General features: G+C 41.6%; 1 protein-coding gene across 2 annotated transcripts in view; it reads left to right on the top strand.

Moving 5' to 3' along the window:
• The first annotated feature begins 11541 nt into the window (after window positions 1-11541).
• The window catches only part of PPP1R14C (protein phosphatase 1 regulatory inhibitor subunit 14C), a 122462-nt gene continuing 115127 nt past the window's right edge, over window positions 11542-18876 (top strand). For both annotated transcript variants that reach the window (XM_081530547.1, XM_081530546.1), the window contains exon 1: window positions 11542-11597. The gene's annotated coding sequence lies outside the window, so the exon portion shown is untranslated. The remainder of the gene's footprint in view (window positions 11598-18876) is intronic.

Raw genomic sequence — 18876 nt, forward strand, 5'->3', positions numbered from 1 at the left:
ACTTGAAATATGACAAGTCTGATTTGGGATACTGTAACTGTAAACTGCATGCCAGATTTTGAAGACTTAGTACAAAAAATGTCCAGTATCCCATTATGAATTTTATATTGATTTTATATTTATATTGATTACATGCTGAAATAATTTGAAATAGCAATTGGGTTAAATAAAACTTGAATTAAAATATACTGAGTTAAAATTTAAAAAATAATTTCAATTGTTTCATTTTCCTTTTTAATGTGGTTACTAGAAAATTTAAAATTACATACGTAATTCACATTTGTGGTTTGCATTCTAATTCTATCAGAGCACTGATCTAGACCTTCTGTGTGTTTTCCGCTTCTGCTGTCTTATCTACAAAGCATGAGGCACTTGGTTGCTGTAAATCAAGGAGTTAGATACCTTTGGCCATGCAGAAGCTTTGAAGCTGGATTGCGGTCTGTTTGAGGACTGGTTTGCCTGCAGTTGATGTTTACTCCTAGGGTGCAGTCATTCAGTATCTCTACCCAAAGTGCAGGAAGCTTATCAGGGTCCCTACCTTTGGCAGGCCCTGGACTTCAATATGTGTTTGCTTTACCCCATGAAGTTGTCCAATACCTGCATAAGCCACCAAGACAGAAATGTTGCTTCTAGAATTAAAAAACTGCTGATGCCATTATTATATCACTACTGTTGCGATTTGAAAGCCGCCAAGATTAGGACTGTAAAACTACTCAGGAAATCATCCAAATCAGAATTCACAACTGATTTTGTGAACTCCAGAACCACATTGTGCAGGCGTGCAGGCGATGGTTTTCATGAATGGATGCCATGTGCCACAGGCCCTGCTCTCAACACTGCAAGGCCAGTGACCAGAGCCCAGAGGCTCTGCTACTACTCCTGCAGAAGCACCAAATGTCTTCGCAACTGGGCTTGCCAGCAGGAGCAGCAGAAACTTGGCGTTTGTGCTCCAATTCGGTCAGGTTGAATCAAAAGTGAAAGTGATAGTGGGTTGCCATTCCCTTCTCCAGAGGATCTTCCCAACTCAGGGATTGAACCCAGGTCTCCTGCACTTTACCATCTGAGCCACCGGGGAAGCCTGCATCTATGTAGACAATTGCTATAAAGGCAGAAAGATCAGTTGTGACTTCAAGGTTGGTTTCTGGAATCACGCTGCCTGGTTTAAAACCTGTATTTTTGTGACCTGGAGTGTTTCCCCATGCCCTCTCAAACTTCTAGTTCTCTGTCTGTAAAATAGGTGTATACTGATAGTCCCTACTTTAAAACAATGTCGTGGAGGGACTTCCCTGGTGGTCCAGAGGTTGAGACTTTACCTTCCAATGCAAGGGGCGCAAGTTTAGCCCCTGGTTGGAAAGCTAAGATCCCATGTGCCTTGTGGCCAAAAATCCAAAATATAAAACAGAAACAATATTGTAACAAATTCAATAAGGACCTTAAAAATGGTCCACATAAACATAGAGTTTAAAAAAGTTGCTGTGGGGCTCAAATTAAATAAGGCCTTTAATAGACCTCACGATAAGTACTTAGAAAATTTTAACTGTTCATCATCGGGGTGAGAAAAGATCTAGTTGCTAACCCTCATTACTTTGGCAAGTCTCTTAAATTCTGAGTCCCGATTTCTTTGTTTTTCAGATGAGGGCCTTGTCTTACATGGTCTGTAAGATGAGTTTCTGAGCTAAAAATCTCTAGATCTATGACTGGAGAAAGTGAAACACTGAGAAAAGTTATTAGCCTACTAAGGAAGTAGGTTGGAGAGCCTGACATCTAGACATTCTAATTTTTTTTTTTAATAAATTTATTTATTTTAGTTGGGGGCTAATTACTTTACAATATTGTAGTGGTTTTTGCCATACATTGACATGAATCAGCCATGGGTTTACATGTGTTCCCCATCCTCAACCCCCCTCCCACCTCCCTCCCGATCCCATCCCTCTGGGTCATCTCATTGCCCCAGCCCTGAGCATTTGTCTCATGCATCGAACCTGGAATTGTGTTCTGTTTCACATATGATAATATACATGTTTCAATGCTATTCTCTCAGAACGTCCCACCCTCACCTTCTCCCTCAGAATCCATAAGACTGTTCTATGCATCTGTGTTTCTTATTCTGTCTCGCATATAGGGTTATCGTTGCCATCTTTCAAATTCCATATATATGCGTTAGTATACTGTATTGGTGTTTTTCTTTCTGGCTTACTTCACGCTGTATAATGGGCTCCAGTTTCATCCATCTCAATAGAACTGATTCAAATGTATTCTTTTTAGTGGCTGAGTAATATTCCATTGTGTATATGTACCACAGCTTCCTTATCCATTCGTCTGCTGACGGAAATCTAGGTTGCTTCCATGTCCTGGCTATTGTAAACAGTGCTGCGATGAACATTGGGGTTCACGCGTCTCTTTCAATTCTGGTTTCCTCGGTGTGTATGCCCAGCAGTGGGATTGCTGGGTCATATGGCAGTTCTATTCCCAGTTTTTTAAGGAATCTCCACACTGTTCTCCATAGTGGCTGTACTAGTTTGCATTCCCACCAACAGTGTAAGAGGGTTCCCTTTTCTCCACACCCTCTCCAGACATTCTAATTTTTAATTTCTTTTTTTGTGCACAAAGTCTTATGATTTTAGTGCTAGAGGCTAATTAAGAGAAACATGATGATGAATCTACCACTGGGAAGCATGTTTAAACAGGACTCCATGACTTCAGTTGCTAAAATCAAGAATAACACCAGAGGGCACTTGAGTTAAACAGTGAGGTGGAACTGCTCATTCAGTTCAGTTCAGTTCAGTCGCTCATTTGAGTCCAACTCTGCAATCCCATGGACTGCAGCACGCCAGGCCTCCTTGTCCATTGCCAACTTCCGGAGTTTATTCAAACTCATGTCCATTGAGTCATTGATGCCAACCAACGATCTCACCCTCTGTCGTCCCCTTCTCCTCCCACCTTCAATCTTTTCCAGCATCAGGGTCTTTTCAAATGAGTCAGTTCTTTGCATCAGGTGGCCAAAGTATTGGAGTTTCAGCTTTAGCATCAGTCCTTCCAATGAGTATTCAGGACTGATCTCCTTTAGGATGGACTGGTTTGATCTCCTTGCTGTCCAAGGGACTCTCAAGAGTCTTCTCCAACACCACAGTTCAAAAGCATCAATTCTTTCGCACTCAGCTTTCTTTATAGTCCAACTTTCACATTGGTACATGACTACTGGAAAAACCATAGCTTTGACTAGACGGACCTTTGTTGGTAAAGTAATGTCTCTGCTTTTTAATATGCTGTCTAGGTGGGCCATAACTTTTCTTAGAAGGAGCAAGTATCTTTTAATTTCATGGCTGCAATCACCATCTGCAGTGATTTTGGAGCCCCCCCAAAATAAAGTCTGTCACTGTTTCCACTGTTTCCGCATCTATTTGCCATGAAGTTATGGGATCAGATGCCACGATCTTAGCTTTCTTTTTTTTTTTTTTAATAAATTTATTTATTTTAGTTGGGGGCTAATTACTTTACAATATTGTAGTAGTTTTTGCCATACATTGACATGAATCAGCCATGGGTTTACATGTGTTCCCCTTCCTGGACTCCCCTCCCAGTTTTAAGCCAACTTTTCACTCTCGTCTTTCACTTTCATCAAGAGGCTCTTTAGTTCTTCTTCTTCGCTTTCTGCCATAAGGGTGGTGTCATCTGCATATCTGAGGTGGAACAAAGTTAAGGTAAACATTGGCAGTCTTTTTAGGAGGTGAAAAGAAAGTGAGAGCAAGAGACCTGGCGGTGAAAGTAGTAGGATTTTAGTCGTTCATGAAAATCACTTGAAAAATGTCATTTAATTTCATTTTCAGCTCCCTAGACGTGCATGACATGGGAGGATGGCTGGGTAGTTTTGTTACCCTCATCTGGATCGTTGATATAAGGCTTGAAGGGTCCCATTAATAAAACAAATAACAAAGACAAAAGTCTTCATATTTTGCTGGGGATTCTTATGCCATGCTGCTGTCTCTAGATGTCTGGTATTTGGTGAACCAGAAAATACGCTTGTTTCCAGTGTTTCTCAGCACTCCAGACCTTTCCATGACTTAGGGACAGGACCCCTGGGAGTAAACTACCCTGGCAGCAGTATACACAAGGTGACTTCAGTCCCCAAGAAAAACACAGGTTCAAGGAGAATCACATTAGACTATAATAAACCTTGGTAAGGGATACAGATGGATGAGTAATAACTGAACTATAATCCATTGAAATTATACTACCTAAATGAACCATTTCTAACTCTCACAGAAATGATGCTTTTTAAAAATTAGAAATACAAGCAACTTCAGATTATGACCTCATGAATGTTAGGTTCACAGAGTTCATAGATGATCTTCCTATGTCTGTTAATGTGATAAGGGTTTATATTCTGTCCTATTGTCTTTTTCCCCCCAGTTAACATCAGTTCAAGGCCACAATAAAAAAGATCTTTATGCAAATGTCCTTTTATAATACAATAAACTGCCCTATGGTTCAGAAATAATGAAAAGCTGGGCAAATGAAACCTCTCATAGAAAACAAAAGATTTCCATTAACTGCTGCCTTCCGTCTTCATTGGGACACTACATGATTAGAAAGTTGGGACGTCTCACTAACTGTAATTGTAGCTCTGACCTATGGAAATTCAAAAAATGGATACCTATACAGTACACTAGCTACTTCCATGAAAGGACGGGCTTAAATTGAATTAAAAAAAATCTTTTTGGTAACCAGGAACTATCAAAAGAAGAGTGAATTTTTTCCATTAGAACTTGATAGTAAACTTGCTTGAAAGTGAAAGTTGCTCAATTGTGTCCAACTCTTTGCAACCCCATGGACTATACAGTTCGTGGAATTCTCCAGTCCAGAATACTGGAGTGGGTAGCCATTCCCTAGTGATTAATAAATGAAGGGGTGGTGTGTAGCATTTGAGCTGATTTCTAGCTCTTGAGCGTTACTCTGCGCAACCTGAGATGTGCTCATTGGTTCAGCCTGGAGCAACCCTCCTTCAGGGAACATCTGAGTTCTGGGCCAGCCTGGAGTGTGTGCAAGTTGAGGGTCTGTCCTATTTTGGAGCTGGTATAAACGTAAAAAAGCATCATTTTTAAGTTTACTCGTCAGTACTCATATCAAACCTGAGTGTGACTTCACACCTTATTTGAAGTCCACGTATAGGACTTTAAGGGCTTTCCTTGTGGCTCAGTAGTAAAGAATCCACCTGCTAATGCAGGAGACTTGGGTTCCATCCCTGGGTCGGAAAGAGTCCCTGGAAAAGGAAATGGCAATCCACTCCAGCATTCTTGCCTGGGAAATCCCAGGGACAGAGGAGGCCGGTGGTCTATAGTCCATGGGGTTGTAAAAGAGTCAGACATAACTTATCGACTGAACAAGAACAACATCAATAGGACTTCAAAGTGGGGGATGGAAACTTAGATAATTTTCTGTATCTCACACAGGGGTGCATGAAACTGTTAGTACAATGCTGAATGACAACGGTTAAAAACCAGAGGATAAGTTTGTGAATCAGCTTAGAGAATCCATTTGGTCAAAATTGTATGGTATAAGCATATTAATTTATGGTTTTTTAAAAGAAATGTTCATTTTTTGACCTCATTGGGTCTTAGTTGTGGCATGCAGGATCTTTCCTTGCAGTGTGTGGGTTTCTCTCTAGTTGCGGCACATGGGCTTAGTTACCCCATGGCATGTGGATCTTAGTTCCCCTATCATGGACTGAACCTACGTCCCCTGCATTGGAAGATGGATTCTTAACCGCTGGATCACCAGGGAAGTCCCTAATTTATGTTTATATTAAAACAAATCCAAGTATTGTTGTTGTTGTTCAGTCACTAAGTCGTGTGAATTGCAGTGTGCCAGGCTTCCCTGTCCTTCACTGTCTCCAAGAGTGGAGCCCAAATTCATGTCCATTGAGTTGGCGATACTATCTAGTATATTATGAAGTAAAATGCAGAACTGTATTGACTTATTTTTTTCAGTGAAAACATAGAACTTCAAAGAATTTTTCCTCTTGCAGAAGGCTGCTTTGGGCTGGGCTTCTTGGTCTTTACATAATGAAGCAACTTCTTGCTCATGTTCCACCACTAATGCTATTTTTAGGGGAAACATCTGAAATTCTTGTTTAGCAATTTAATTTGACATCCAAGAAAACCAAAACACAAAGAGAAAACTTTTCATTTTATGACTGTGATTTGAGATTTATATACCTTCCTTCTTTAATCTTCTTCCTTCTTTAACCTCAAATATTGCTTTTCATTCCCAAACCCAAGTAGAAAATTCAGAGATAGCATGATTTAGTAATACTGACGAACATATGGCTGTCCATAAATTTAGTCCTGGTTCTGCCTGTGTAACTTGAACAAGAGATTTAGTATCCCAGTCCATCAGCAATAAAGAAATGCATTTTAAAATAAAGAAATAAAAAATCTGTTGTACTTGCCTTGTGTGGCTATTGGACAGATCAAACCAGGCAGCATGTATGAAGTTTAAAATGCTGTAAAAAGAAATAGAATCCACTTTTTGACAAGTGGTGCTGAGAAAACTGGATGTCCACATGCAAAAGAATACGGGTGGACTCCACACCATATACAAAAATTAACTCAAAGTGAATCAAGGACCTAAATGTAAACCTGAAATGGTAAAACTCTTAGAATAAAACAGGATAAATGCTTCATCACTAATCACCGAGGGAAATGCAAATCATGACATTGGATTTGAAATAATTTTTTTTTGAATATGACATCAGAGGCAAAGATATGAAAAGAAAAAAATAGACAACGTGGACTTCATGAAAATTTTTTTGAAAATTGTATGTCAAAAAAAAAAAAGAAAATGAACACAGATTCTACATGAAAAAAAAAATTGTATGTCAAAAGACAGTATCCAGAGTAAAAAGGCAACCCACAAGATGGGAGGAAATATTGCAAATCATATATCTGATAAGGGATTGGTATCCAGAGTAGATAGAGAACTCCTACAACTCAACAACAAAAAGACAAACAACTTGATTAAAAAATGGGCAAAGGACTTGAACAGATTATTCTCCAAAGAAGATATACAAATGGCCAATAAGCACAGGAAAAGATGTTCAACATCTCTAATCACTGAGGGAAATGCAAATCAAAAGCACAATGAATTACCACCTTACTCATTAGAATGACTCCAAGTGTTGGTGGGAATATAAAATAGTACAGTCACTGTGGAAACACCATGGCATTTCCTCAAAAAAATAAAAATAGAATTATATATGATTCAGCAACTCCATTTCTGGGTATGTAACCCAAAGAAATGAAAGCAGGGTCTTGAAGAGGTATTTGTGCATCATGTTCATAGCAGTGTTATTCCACAATAGCTGAAACATGGAAGCAATCTGTGTCTACCAATGGATGAAAGGATAAGCCAATATGTTGTGTACATTCAGCCTTTTAAAAAGGGTAAACTTTGCAACATGCTGTAACGTACATGAACCTTGAGGACATTATGCTAAATGAAATAAGAGTCACAAACACACACACACACAGACATACACAGTACTGTATGATCCCACTTTGTTGTTGTTCAGTTGCTCAGTCATGTCAGACTCTTTGTGACCCGGTGGACTGCAGCACACCAGGCTTCCCTGTCCTTCACCATCTCCTAGAGCTTTCTCAAACTCATGTCCATTGAGTCAGTGATGCTATTCAACCATCTCATCTTCTCTCATCCCCTTCTCATCCTGCCATCAATCTTTCCCAGCAAAATGGTCTTTTCCAATGAGTCAGCTCTTAGCAGCAGGTGGCCAAAGTATTGATTCCACTTAAATGAAGAAATTTGAAGTAGTTGAAATTATAAAGACAGAAAGTGTAATGATGGAACTTCCCTGGTGGTCCAGTGGTTAAGAATCTGCCTTCCAATGCAGGGGGACACAGGTTCGATTCCTGGCCCAGTAAGGTCTCATGTGCTATGGAACAACTAAGCCTGTACTCCACAAGCAAAGCCTCTGCAATGAGAACCCCAAACACCAAAACTAGAGAGTAGCTCTCGTTGCTGCAACTAGAGGAAGCCCACAAACAGCAACGAACACCTAGCACAGCAAAAAAAAGAAAATAACTTAAAATAGATACATTTAAAAAAAGAAAGTGTAACGGTGGTTGCCAGGAGCTGGAGGAATAGAGAAATGGGGAGTTACGGACTAATAAGTATAGAATTTCAGTTTTACAAGATAAATAGTAATGTGGATGGATGATGGTGATGGTTGTACAATATGAATGTATTTAGTACCACTGAACTATACTCTTACAAATTAAGATGGTAAATTTTATGTGTATTTTACTCAGTTAAAAAAGAGAGAGAGCTAGAACCCAAAGACTAGAATCTACCCCTTGAAGGTACATTAATAAGGGTTGAAAGTGGGCTTCTCATGAGCAGTTCTAATTTCAGGCTTGTGTTCTTGACTGCTGTTTTGTCTGCAGGTTCTGTGGTTGGTGGCTCATCAGCTTGCCCCCACTGCCAAGTTTTGTTTTGTTCCTTGGTTACAGAGTTTTTTCTAATCCTGGTCCATGGAAGATAGAAATTCATACCCAGGCCCCTAGGAGGAGTCAGAGCAAGAAGGAACCTCCACCAATACTTTCCCTTCCCCCAGCTGCTGGGAACCCGGATCTGCTGGGTGTGGAGTGTTGTCAAGCCCTGGGCTCAGCCTTGCTGCCTAATCCTCTCAAAAACGCCATTAGATTGGGCTGTGCCTTCTCTCATTTTATAGATAAAGATGTTGAAGGCACAGAAGTTAAGTGTTTTATTCATGTGTTCTGTTTGCCATGCCTCCCCTGACTCTTGGCTGGTGAACTCTTCCTGCCCCCTCCTTACCTCCCAGCTCCCTATCGCCTCCCCCAGGGGCCCCCCAGTTTGGGGTCCCCTCCTGAATGCTCCTGTGAAGTGGTTTCTCACTTTCCACCCCAGTGTTTGCCTCTGCCTCCAGAGATAGATTGAGAGATTAGGAGCTGCGCACATGTGACGTGTGAACTCCGCAAATACATGAGTGAAACGGTACATGAATGAATAAATAACGTTTTAAGATACCAAGTCCCCAGATGAGAAATCCATTCTGGCTTATGAGTCCCTGGAACTTTTTACCCAGTCTCCCTCTTCACAGCTATTAATATTAACTGCCTTGGGCCCATCCCAGCTGGTAAGAGTTCAAATATCACTGAGACAATATTTAGAAACTTGTTTAGACCATGCTGGCTCCAGCCCAACCAACCCTTTTGAGGTTGTTGTTGAGCCTCATAGGTCCATGATGGAGCAGGGTCTTGTGAAGAAACATACAACTTGTATAGGAATAGGTCAGTTAAAGCAGCTCATCTTTTGCTGATTGTTTTCAGCCTTCCCACTACTCATTTCATACTAATTAATTCTCTGTGCTCTTTTTGTTGTTGTTCAGTTGCCAGTGTCTGATTCTTCATGCCCCCATGGACTGCAGCATTCCAGGCTTCCCTGTCCCGCACCATCTCATGGAGTCTGCCCAAGCATGTCCATTGAATCAGTGATGCCATCTAACCATCTCAACCTCTGTCACCCTCTTCTTCTTCTGCCTTCAATCTTTCCCAGCATCTTTCCCGGGACTTTTCCAACGAGTCAGTTCTTCGCATCAGGTGGCCAAAGTATTGGAGCTTTAGCTTCAGCATCAGTCCTTCCAATGAATATTCAGGACTGATTTCCTTTAGGATGGACTGGTTTGATCTCCTTGCTGTCCAAGGGACTCTCAAGAGTCTTCTCCAACATCACAGTTCGAAAGCATCAATTCTTCAGCGCTCAGCCTTCTTTATTGTCCAGCTCTCACATCTGTACATGACTACTGGAAAGACCATAGCTTTGACTAGATGGACCTTTGTCGGCAAGGTGATGTCTTTGCTTTTTAACACACTGTCTAGGTTTGTCATAGAGAGACGGCAAATACTCTGCAGGTCATTCTGGGCTCAAAGAAGATATTGATGGCCTTCAGGAGTTTTCTCCTCATGGGGGATAAAGTAACTGTGACTGAAGGTGAACCTCCTTTAGAAGGCTGATAAACACCCTTATATACAGGGCTTGGTTCTCAGGGTCCATTGGGGCAGTAACATAAGCCCTCACTCTCACCCTCTGCAGTCATCTGGGGAGAGAAGAGCACAGCTGTGTCTCTGAGACCTTACCTGCTAGCAGCAACTGGGAGGGGAGGTGCTGGGGAAGAGAGTCACTTGAATGCTTTTAAGCTATGGGCTCAAAACTTCTGACCTCAAACTTGGACCATTCTACTAGAAGGTGTTATTTTATCACCTGTGTCATGATTGCACCTCTGTCAGGACAAGAGGCTGATGATCTGACAGCTATGGGACTATAGGTCACCTCAGTCTGCTAGAAGGTCACAGAGAGCCATTTCCAAGTATTCCCTGAAGAGCTTGCTCATGACATCTCTTTGATTTGGTTGGGGTACGGTGTGTTGATGTTTATCCTTCCGAAGTGACCACTGTCCACTCCCCGAAGCAGGATGGGGTCACAGACTGGTTCATTCATCTTACTTACTGGCTTTTGCTATGTGCCAGGCTCTGTGGTCAAGATATCATTGGCATACGTCCTGATCTTTAACGCATACAGGTAAGTGGGGCCCCTAATCCCAGATCTCTGTGATTATAGAGGTAACAAGAAATGGAAACATGGAGGGAAGGAAGCGGTGTAAAACATCGCTTCCTTAGAGAAGCCTGCTCTGATTTTCCCCAACATAGTTGAATCTCCTAGTTACAAGCCTCTACATCACCTTGTACTAGACATGGACTCCATGGGTAGGGACTGTCTCGCTCAGCACTGTATTTCCAGCACTCAGCACAGTGGTGAGCACAACATTGGTGCCTAATGTATGCTTGTTGAATGAATGAACAGTCATGGAAGGCTTTACAGAGGTGGTGGCACTGAGGTGGGTCTTGACAAATCAGGGGGGTTTATCAGGGAAAAAGTGAATGGATAATTTTGTAAAACAAACATATGTTATTAAATTCATGACACTCCTCATTAGCACAGGGAAAATCCCTGATGTTTACAAGTACTTTTGATGGCAGGATGAAGCCTAGGCAGGCTAGGGGTGAGCAAAGTATTTGCGATCCTTCCTTTCAACACACTTGGAAAACCAATCTCTTAATGAGAATGAGGCTTGGTGGACAGGGAGTCCCTGGGATAGAAGAGCCCCAGCCGCCACCCCCTTCTCTCTGTCCCAGTGAACAGCTGGGACTTCGAAGAAATATGAGAAAGACTGCTCTTCCTTTGGTTAGGATTTCTTACTTTACCTTCCTCTACTTTCTGGTTGGGGTGAATTTATGGGAACTTAACAGCTGGTCTAAGTTAGGAATCACGACTCATTCAACAAACACTTAGTGAACATCCTTGGCATTGAAGATGCTGTGTGGGAGCCATAGCAGAAAGTACACGATGTACGAACCACAGACTCTGTATTCATGGAGCTTATTTTTAGTAAATAAATAACATGGATAACATCAACAACTAGAGTGCAGTTAGAACCTTGTCGCAGTCACATCGGAAGGGCAGAAATGCTGCGTAGGGGAGAGACCTGGAGTGGGAACTGGAGGGTAAGAGATATGATGGGGCAGGGGTTCTGGTGGGGGTGAAGACATGAAACCGGGTGGCACGGAGGGTCTGGGGAAGAGCTTGTAGCAGCTGCGCCAGGAAAGTGATGGAAGGTGAAGTTGGAGAAGGAGATCAGTGCCATAGGTGCGTGCATGCGTGCTCTGTCTCTTCAGTCATGTCTGACTCTTTGCGACTCTGTGGACCATAGCCCTCCAGGCTCCTCTATCCATGGGATTCTCCAGGCAAGAATACTGGAGTGGGTTGCCATGCCATCCTCCAGGGGATCTTTCCAACACAGTGATCAAACCTGCATCTCTTACGTCTCCTGCACTGGGAGGCACGTTCTTTACCACTAGCACCTGGAACCCCTACCTTGGAGAACACCAAAAAGCAAATCTAAAAGTTCCCAAAGGTGAAATATCTTCCATAGGCGGCCCTCTAGGAAATGGTAGGGCAGGGATTTAAGCTGGTGCTTGATCAGACTCCAAAAGCATGTGTATATGCATATATATTAATACCTGTGTATACTGAGGCATGGGGTTTCCCTGGGGGCTCAGTGGTAAAGAATCTGCCTGCAATGCAGGAAACTCGGGTTTGATCCCTGGGTCTTGAAGATCCCCTGGAGAAGGGAATGGCTACCTACTCCAGTATTCTTGCCTGGGAAATCCCATGGACAGAGGAGCCTGGTGGGCTATAGTCCATGGGGTCTCAAGGAATCAGACACAACTAGCGACTAAACAAGAACACACTGAGGCATGCACTAAACTGCTTAACTAAGTATTTTTGAATTAGGAGGAAACTGGCAGAATTTTCAGGAACTCTCAATGTCAGCTAGATTTGTGAAGTAAAATTTTCCTTAATTTCTAATGCAAGAGGCCCACAGCCCATTGGTCTGAGCAGAAGGAGGGTCTTGGGTTTTTCTCACGCAGCAGCACAAGAAATTTAAATGAAAAATTTTGCAGAGCCAACTCTTGGTTTGCTTGTAGAGTTTAAAGTTCAGATTATCATCATTATTATTATTTTGGTGGGCATTGGGAGAGGGAAAGGAATGGAATAATTCGCTCTCTGTAGGACTGAGGGAGGAACAGGGAAGAAAGGGCCTCCTATCCCAGGGTCCTGTGTGCTTGTTGAGCTACTTTATGGGCATCATGGATTAGACCCCTCATGAGAACTAGCTGGGGACTGAATTCCCATTGGTAGAATTGTTTCTGATAGAAAACGAATTCCAGGCTCTAAAATGACATGTAAATGGACCTTTGAATGCAACCTGTTTGTAAGTGGAGTTTATAATAATAATGATTTTGGATTCAAATAAAATTTTTAAATTTTGATGAGATATTTATAAACAAAAATTAAGGTTGGCAAGAATATTCAATAAATGTGTATATCTGATGATGAAAAGGTAGTGACTTAACTGGGTTGAGAGTAAGGATAAATCAATGCCAATTTCTAGCTCCGAAACAAGTTAGATGAAAACCTGTCACCACCTGAAATGGCTCTCCTCCTGCTAAATGTTTTCTGATGTCCTTTATATTAGGGAAGCTTTGTTTGTCCTGTTAAGTGCCTGATATATACTTCACGTTCCATGCAGCAAGTTGGGTGGCAACAAATTAATTCCTGCTATATTCGGGTGGGGAAGCGGAAGAACGCCAGTGTCAGAAGAGGTGTTGGTTCCTTTTCTGTCTTGGTCACTATTGCTGGGGGACCTTGGACAAGCCACTTGACCTTTACAAGTCAAGTTTGCTCATCTGGATGTGAAATAAGGGGATGCAGCAAGGCTTCTTCATGCTCTGAAGTTTGATGCCACATATAAAGCTAAGTTTTATAGTAAAGCTTCTCTGAGGACGATTTATAATGTTATTGTTCAGTGAGTGAGTTTTTTTTCATCTCTATATTGTCATCAGAAATAGGTCGTTGTTGATTTTTTAAAAAAATTTATTTATTTTTAATTGAGGGATTATTGCTTTACAATATTGTGTTGGTCTCTGCCATACATCAACAGGTCATGGCTGATTTTTAAAGTCTGGGTTTTGAAAGGATTTATACTGTTCAAAATTGTTTTTAAAAAGTCACTTGAATGGCAGTGGCTATTCAATAACAATTGTAATTTTCTGTTTTCTTTGTGTTTCCTTTCTGATATGCAAATGGCCATTTATTTGATTTCCAGTAGAAAATACAAGAGGAAATATAAGCATGAACATTGCATCTTGGAATTAAGAAATACTGATGAGTATATCAATTACTAGTTTTTAAAATTTCAAAGTTAGGGCTTCTGAGGAAAAAAAGTGACCTAGACTATCTTAAGAAGGGAGGAAATATTTTATACCACTACAGTATGCGTTTAGAAATAACTATGTTGTTTCTCCTTGTCAAATTTGAGCTGCCATTCATTTTTATCAAACTACTTTCCATCTTCAGAAAGAAACAAACCGTGACATTGTGCGTTTTTAAGAAGTTTACTTTTGTGCCTTTTTTTAAAAAAATGTGAGCATTTTTACTTCATTCCAGGCTGGGGACGGGAGCGTAAATGCACTCTTCTTACAGGATAACCCCTCTGTTCACGTGCACATGGGTAAGAATGTATAGGTGGTCATCTGGGACCAAGTGCGATTTCTCTTATGATGTGTTAGCCGTGTTAACTATCCACAGTGAGAACCTGGATGATATATCCAGAGCAAAAGGAAAAAAAAAATACCAAAAGCATACACTTTTTTAGAGTTTAGGCATCAGAACAAGCCATTGAGACTTCCACGGAGAGAGTGAATCTAGTTTAAGGAGTCAAGATTCTGCTCCAGCACCACCTCTTGTAGGGAGAATGTGTGGCCGGGGGAATTTGTACCGGATCTGGCTTTGAACTGGGCCGAGAAGAGTGAGGTGGAAGCTTCGAAGCCTTTCTCCTTTCCATCTTTTCTTCCCACAGCCATATCTCTCACTCACAAATCTAGATTTCTGTTTGGGCAGCTCTTTCCATGATCCCCAGTTAGTTCTGGTGTTGCAGGTTGGCCAGGAAACATTGTTTGCGTCATTTCTTAGGTGAGGACATAGACACGGAAAGATGAACTGGTGGGCCCAAGGAAGGGTTAGTAAGGGACCTTGAATTTGAACCCAAATCCCTTAAAGTCCAGGGAGATGCTCTCTGCATGCCTTGTTACTTCTGAAGGAGAGTCTCAGAATACAACGTGCACTGGTTTGCTGCCTTTCCATTATTCAACTTCCAACAGAGTATTAACATCTTTTGTGACCAGGTAGTTTAGAACCATTCAGAGGCTATGAAAATCTTACATTTTTGGCCACAGGAAAAAAACCTCATTCTAGAAAAGAGTGGGTGACATGTCAAGACATGTCAACCAACTAGTGCTTCTCAGAGGTTGGCCAGTGGCTGGGCTGTTTGCAGGAGAGTGGTAGATGGTGAGCCTGGGCCATCAGCCATGGTGGGGCTGGGAGGGGAGGGGAGAGCAGGGAGTTAACGTTATGGGGCACAAGCACGTACTTCCTTGGGCATCACAGTGAGAGGAGTGGACCGATAAGGGCAGTCTCCCCTCCAGCTCCCTGGCTTGTGGCCTGAGCCTGCTGCCTGGGTGCTTCTGCCTCAGGTTCTGGCTTGGATGGTTGGCCACACGCAGGGAGAGTCAGGGATTACTCACAGCAGCTGCGTGAGGCCCAGTGGGCCTCCTAAGTGGCTTTCTAAGCAGAGGGCTCCTAGGGTGATCCTGGCTGGCCTTGCCTGGCTAAGTCCCTGTAGTTTGCAAGCCTGGATCTCCAGCTCTGCCCTCTGTCCTGAGAGACTTTCTTTCAACAGACTCTTTTGGCTAAAGATGGTTTCTGTTGTTTGCAGTTGACAAGCCAACTGATGCAGCCAAGAAGAAGTGGAGTCAGGATTAGAACTGGGTCTGTCAGATACCCGTTGCTTATTCCTCTGTGCCCAAAAAGGGATGGGAATCTGAGTGACTGCTAAATCTTATCGCTTAAGCCTTCTTGGGAAATAAGTTTACAAGTAGATCAGTGATCAAATAAATCAATAAGTGATCACATACATATATTCATGCACACACATATACACATGTATGTTTACACATACATGTTTTAATTGATTGGCAAGTTTTCATGAAACATTGAAGCTCTATGATGCTAACATTTCTAGAGAAGGTGAGCAGACATAATATTCACAGGTGGCTGTGAGCACAGGAGGTAATGGGTGGGCTACAGAAGTGATGTATTTGTTGAGAACAGATTTGGGAGTCAGACAGATTTGATTTCAAACCTACAGCTACTATTAAATAAACCTTTGTGTCGTTGGACAAATTATTTTCTTTGTACCTCAGTTTCCTTATCTGTGAAATGGGGATAATTATACTCATTTCACAGAGATTCAAAGCAGTCCAGATGAGGCACCTAGCACAGAACTTGGCACAGAGTGATGGATGGGGTTATTATTTTTATTTAAATATATTGCCAGTTTAGTTCTCACAGCGCTACTGAATTTGTCCTTTCTATGTCCTTTGGCATATCCTCTTATCCTCTTTTCGAAGGGGACTGTGGGAGTGGGCAAGGAGAGGGTGAGACGGAAGCCATAAGAAGCCACAGCTCTGAGCATCCTCTCTGAGCTCCTGGTCCTGGGGATGCTGCTTGTCCTGGAGATCCTGCTTGTCTTGTGCAGTGGGAACCACAGGCAGATTCTGAATGACACCAGTCCAGGGCAGCCCACTTCACAAGCAAAGTGATGATGGCAACCAAATCCACTTAGAATATAAGTCAATTAAAGCATATTCACTAATGAAGACTTAACAGTAATCCATGTTGTATTCTATCACAGGAGGTCATATGCATGAAAAATCTTTGCCTGTCTGCTTAGCAAATAACATGTTCTAAGGAAATGTTGGGTTTTCTTGATGGCTCAGCAACAAAGACTCTGTCTGGCAATGCAGGATGCAACCTGCATCAACCCAGGATGATTCCTGGGTTGGGAAAATCCCCTGGAGTTGGAAATGGCAACCTATTCCAGTATTCTTGCCTGGAGAATTACATGGCAGAGGAGCCTGGTGGGCTACAGTTCATGGGGTTGCCAAGAGTTGGGTATGACTGAGCAACTAAACAGCAACAACAAGAAGGGAATGTTAGACACAGCCTAACTCTTTTTTCTCTCTTTCTTAGACACAGTCTCTTGGTGGCTTGTAAAAAATGTGGTCAGAATTAGCTTATATAATTCTCACTACAATTTTAAGAGAAATGTGTTATTTTTCATCTCTGCTTTCCAGAGATGGAAATCTGGAATTAGAAAGAATTCCTCCTGGATTGTGCACTGTGGCAACGACAAAGCAGGAGATCAAACCCAAATCCTTTACCATCAACGTTATATTCATTCATTCATTTGTGTACTGTCTATCATGTGCCTGGAACTGGGCTGGGCACCAGGGATCTGTGTCTTGGCTGTGGTCCCCGCCTGCAAGGAGCTCACACTGCTCAGGAAGAGTCTTTCCTTTTGGCTCTTCTGTCCAAGACCACACCATTTTTTTCCTGGCTCTAATTAATGACCCATTCATATCCCAAGACTAGAGGATGAATGGCTATATTCATGTTTCCAGTTGATGGTAATTTTCTTTGGAAACTAACCAGTTTTGGGTCTCCATTTCAATCTGCCCACACACTTCACTGTTAAACTGTCAAAAATGATGTGGAAAGTGGAAATACTTCTTACGAGGTCCCAAAGGGGTGTTTCAGGAGCCAGTGACGCCCAGACTCTCTTCAGTCTGGGGAACAGGCAGGGAGATGCCCCCAAAGTCCATTGCACAGCCAATTGTTGTGTTGTTTTTTGGTTTGAGTTTGTTTTATTATTATTTTATTTTAAAAATTTTAATTGAAGTATAGTTGATCTGCAACATCCTGTTAGTTTCAGGTGTACAGCAAAGTGATTCAGTCACATATCTATTACAAAGGTTATTACATTATAGGGTATTACACGATATTGAATACAGTCTGCCATGCTATACAGGAAGTTTCTCTTGCTCCAGGAGTGAGATTGCTAGATCATATGGTAGTTCTATTTTTGGTTTTTAAAGGGGCTTCCATACTGTTCTCCATAATGGTTGTACCAATTTACACTTCTACCAGCAGTGTAAGAGAGTTCCTTTTTCTACACACCCACTCTAACATTTGTTATTTGTCAGCATTTTAATGATGACCATTCTGATTGTTGGGAGGGGGTACCTCATTGTAGCTTTGATTTTCATTTTTGTGATAATTCATGATGTTGAACATATTTCATGTGCCCATTGTCCATCTGTAAGTCTTTTTTGAAGAAATATCTGCTTAGGTCTTCTACCCCAATTCCTGATTTTTTTTTTTATATATATATATTGAGCTATATGAGCTGTTTGTTTATTTTGGAGTTGCATTGTTTCCAAACATTTTCTCCCTTTCCATAGATTGTCCTTTTGTACTGTTATTGTTTTTCTTTGCTGTGCAAAAGCTGTTAAGTTTAATTAGGTCCCATTTGCTTATTTTTGCTTTTATTTCTATTATTCTAGGAGATGGATCCAATGTTGCTGCAATTTATGCCAAAGAGTGCTGTGCTTGCTTTCCTCCAGAAGTTTTATAGTATCTAGTCTCACACTTAGGCCTTTAATCCATTTTGAGTTTATTTTTGTATATGGTTTTATAGAATGTTTTTATTTTTCTAGTAAGACACAGTTGGTTTTGGTGCTTACCCTGGAGAGGAAGACAGCTACTTCAACCGAGGCTTGCTAGCATCTCAAAGAGGGTAGGACAAAGCTAGGTTGTTTATTCAGACTATGAAGTCTAGTTTAATACAAGTCTTCCAATGCTGTGCTCAATTATGACTCAGTAAAACTCCAGAATTAGTGCCTTGAGAGGAAAGGGCTTAGAAAGCCCTTGTATGGTTTGGCTATTGTCCAGGCACGGTAACGCCATGAATCCTGAGAAGTCTGTGGGATATATGGACCAAGACACTGGTGACCTGTACCTGAGCACATGTGGCCACTTGGATTTTCCTTAGTTCACTACCACTCCCCAGTTTAGTCCAGGGACCAATCTTCCTTTTCTTACTCTCCACAAGGCAAAACTTCCTGGAAGTATCATATATATGACAGTAATAATCATAACAATCAGACCAGTGTCAGTAGTCCACATTTACTTTAGCATCATACACATGACAAAATCATAATCTTACAATCGTAGTAATAATACTATTAGCTAACATTTATTTTCCCTTGACTTCCCAGGTGGCGCTAGTGGCAGGCATTGGCCTGCCTGCCAATGTAGGAG

Source organism: Giraffa tippelskirchi, chromosome 9, assembly GCF_054371585.1.
Source record: "Giraffa tippelskirchi isolate mGirTip1 chromosome 9, T2T-mGirTip1v1.2.pri, whole genome shotgun sequence".
In the NCBI taxonomy this organism is placed as follows: Eukaryota; Metazoa; Chordata; class Mammalia; order Artiodactyla; family Giraffidae; genus Giraffa; species Giraffa tippelskirchi.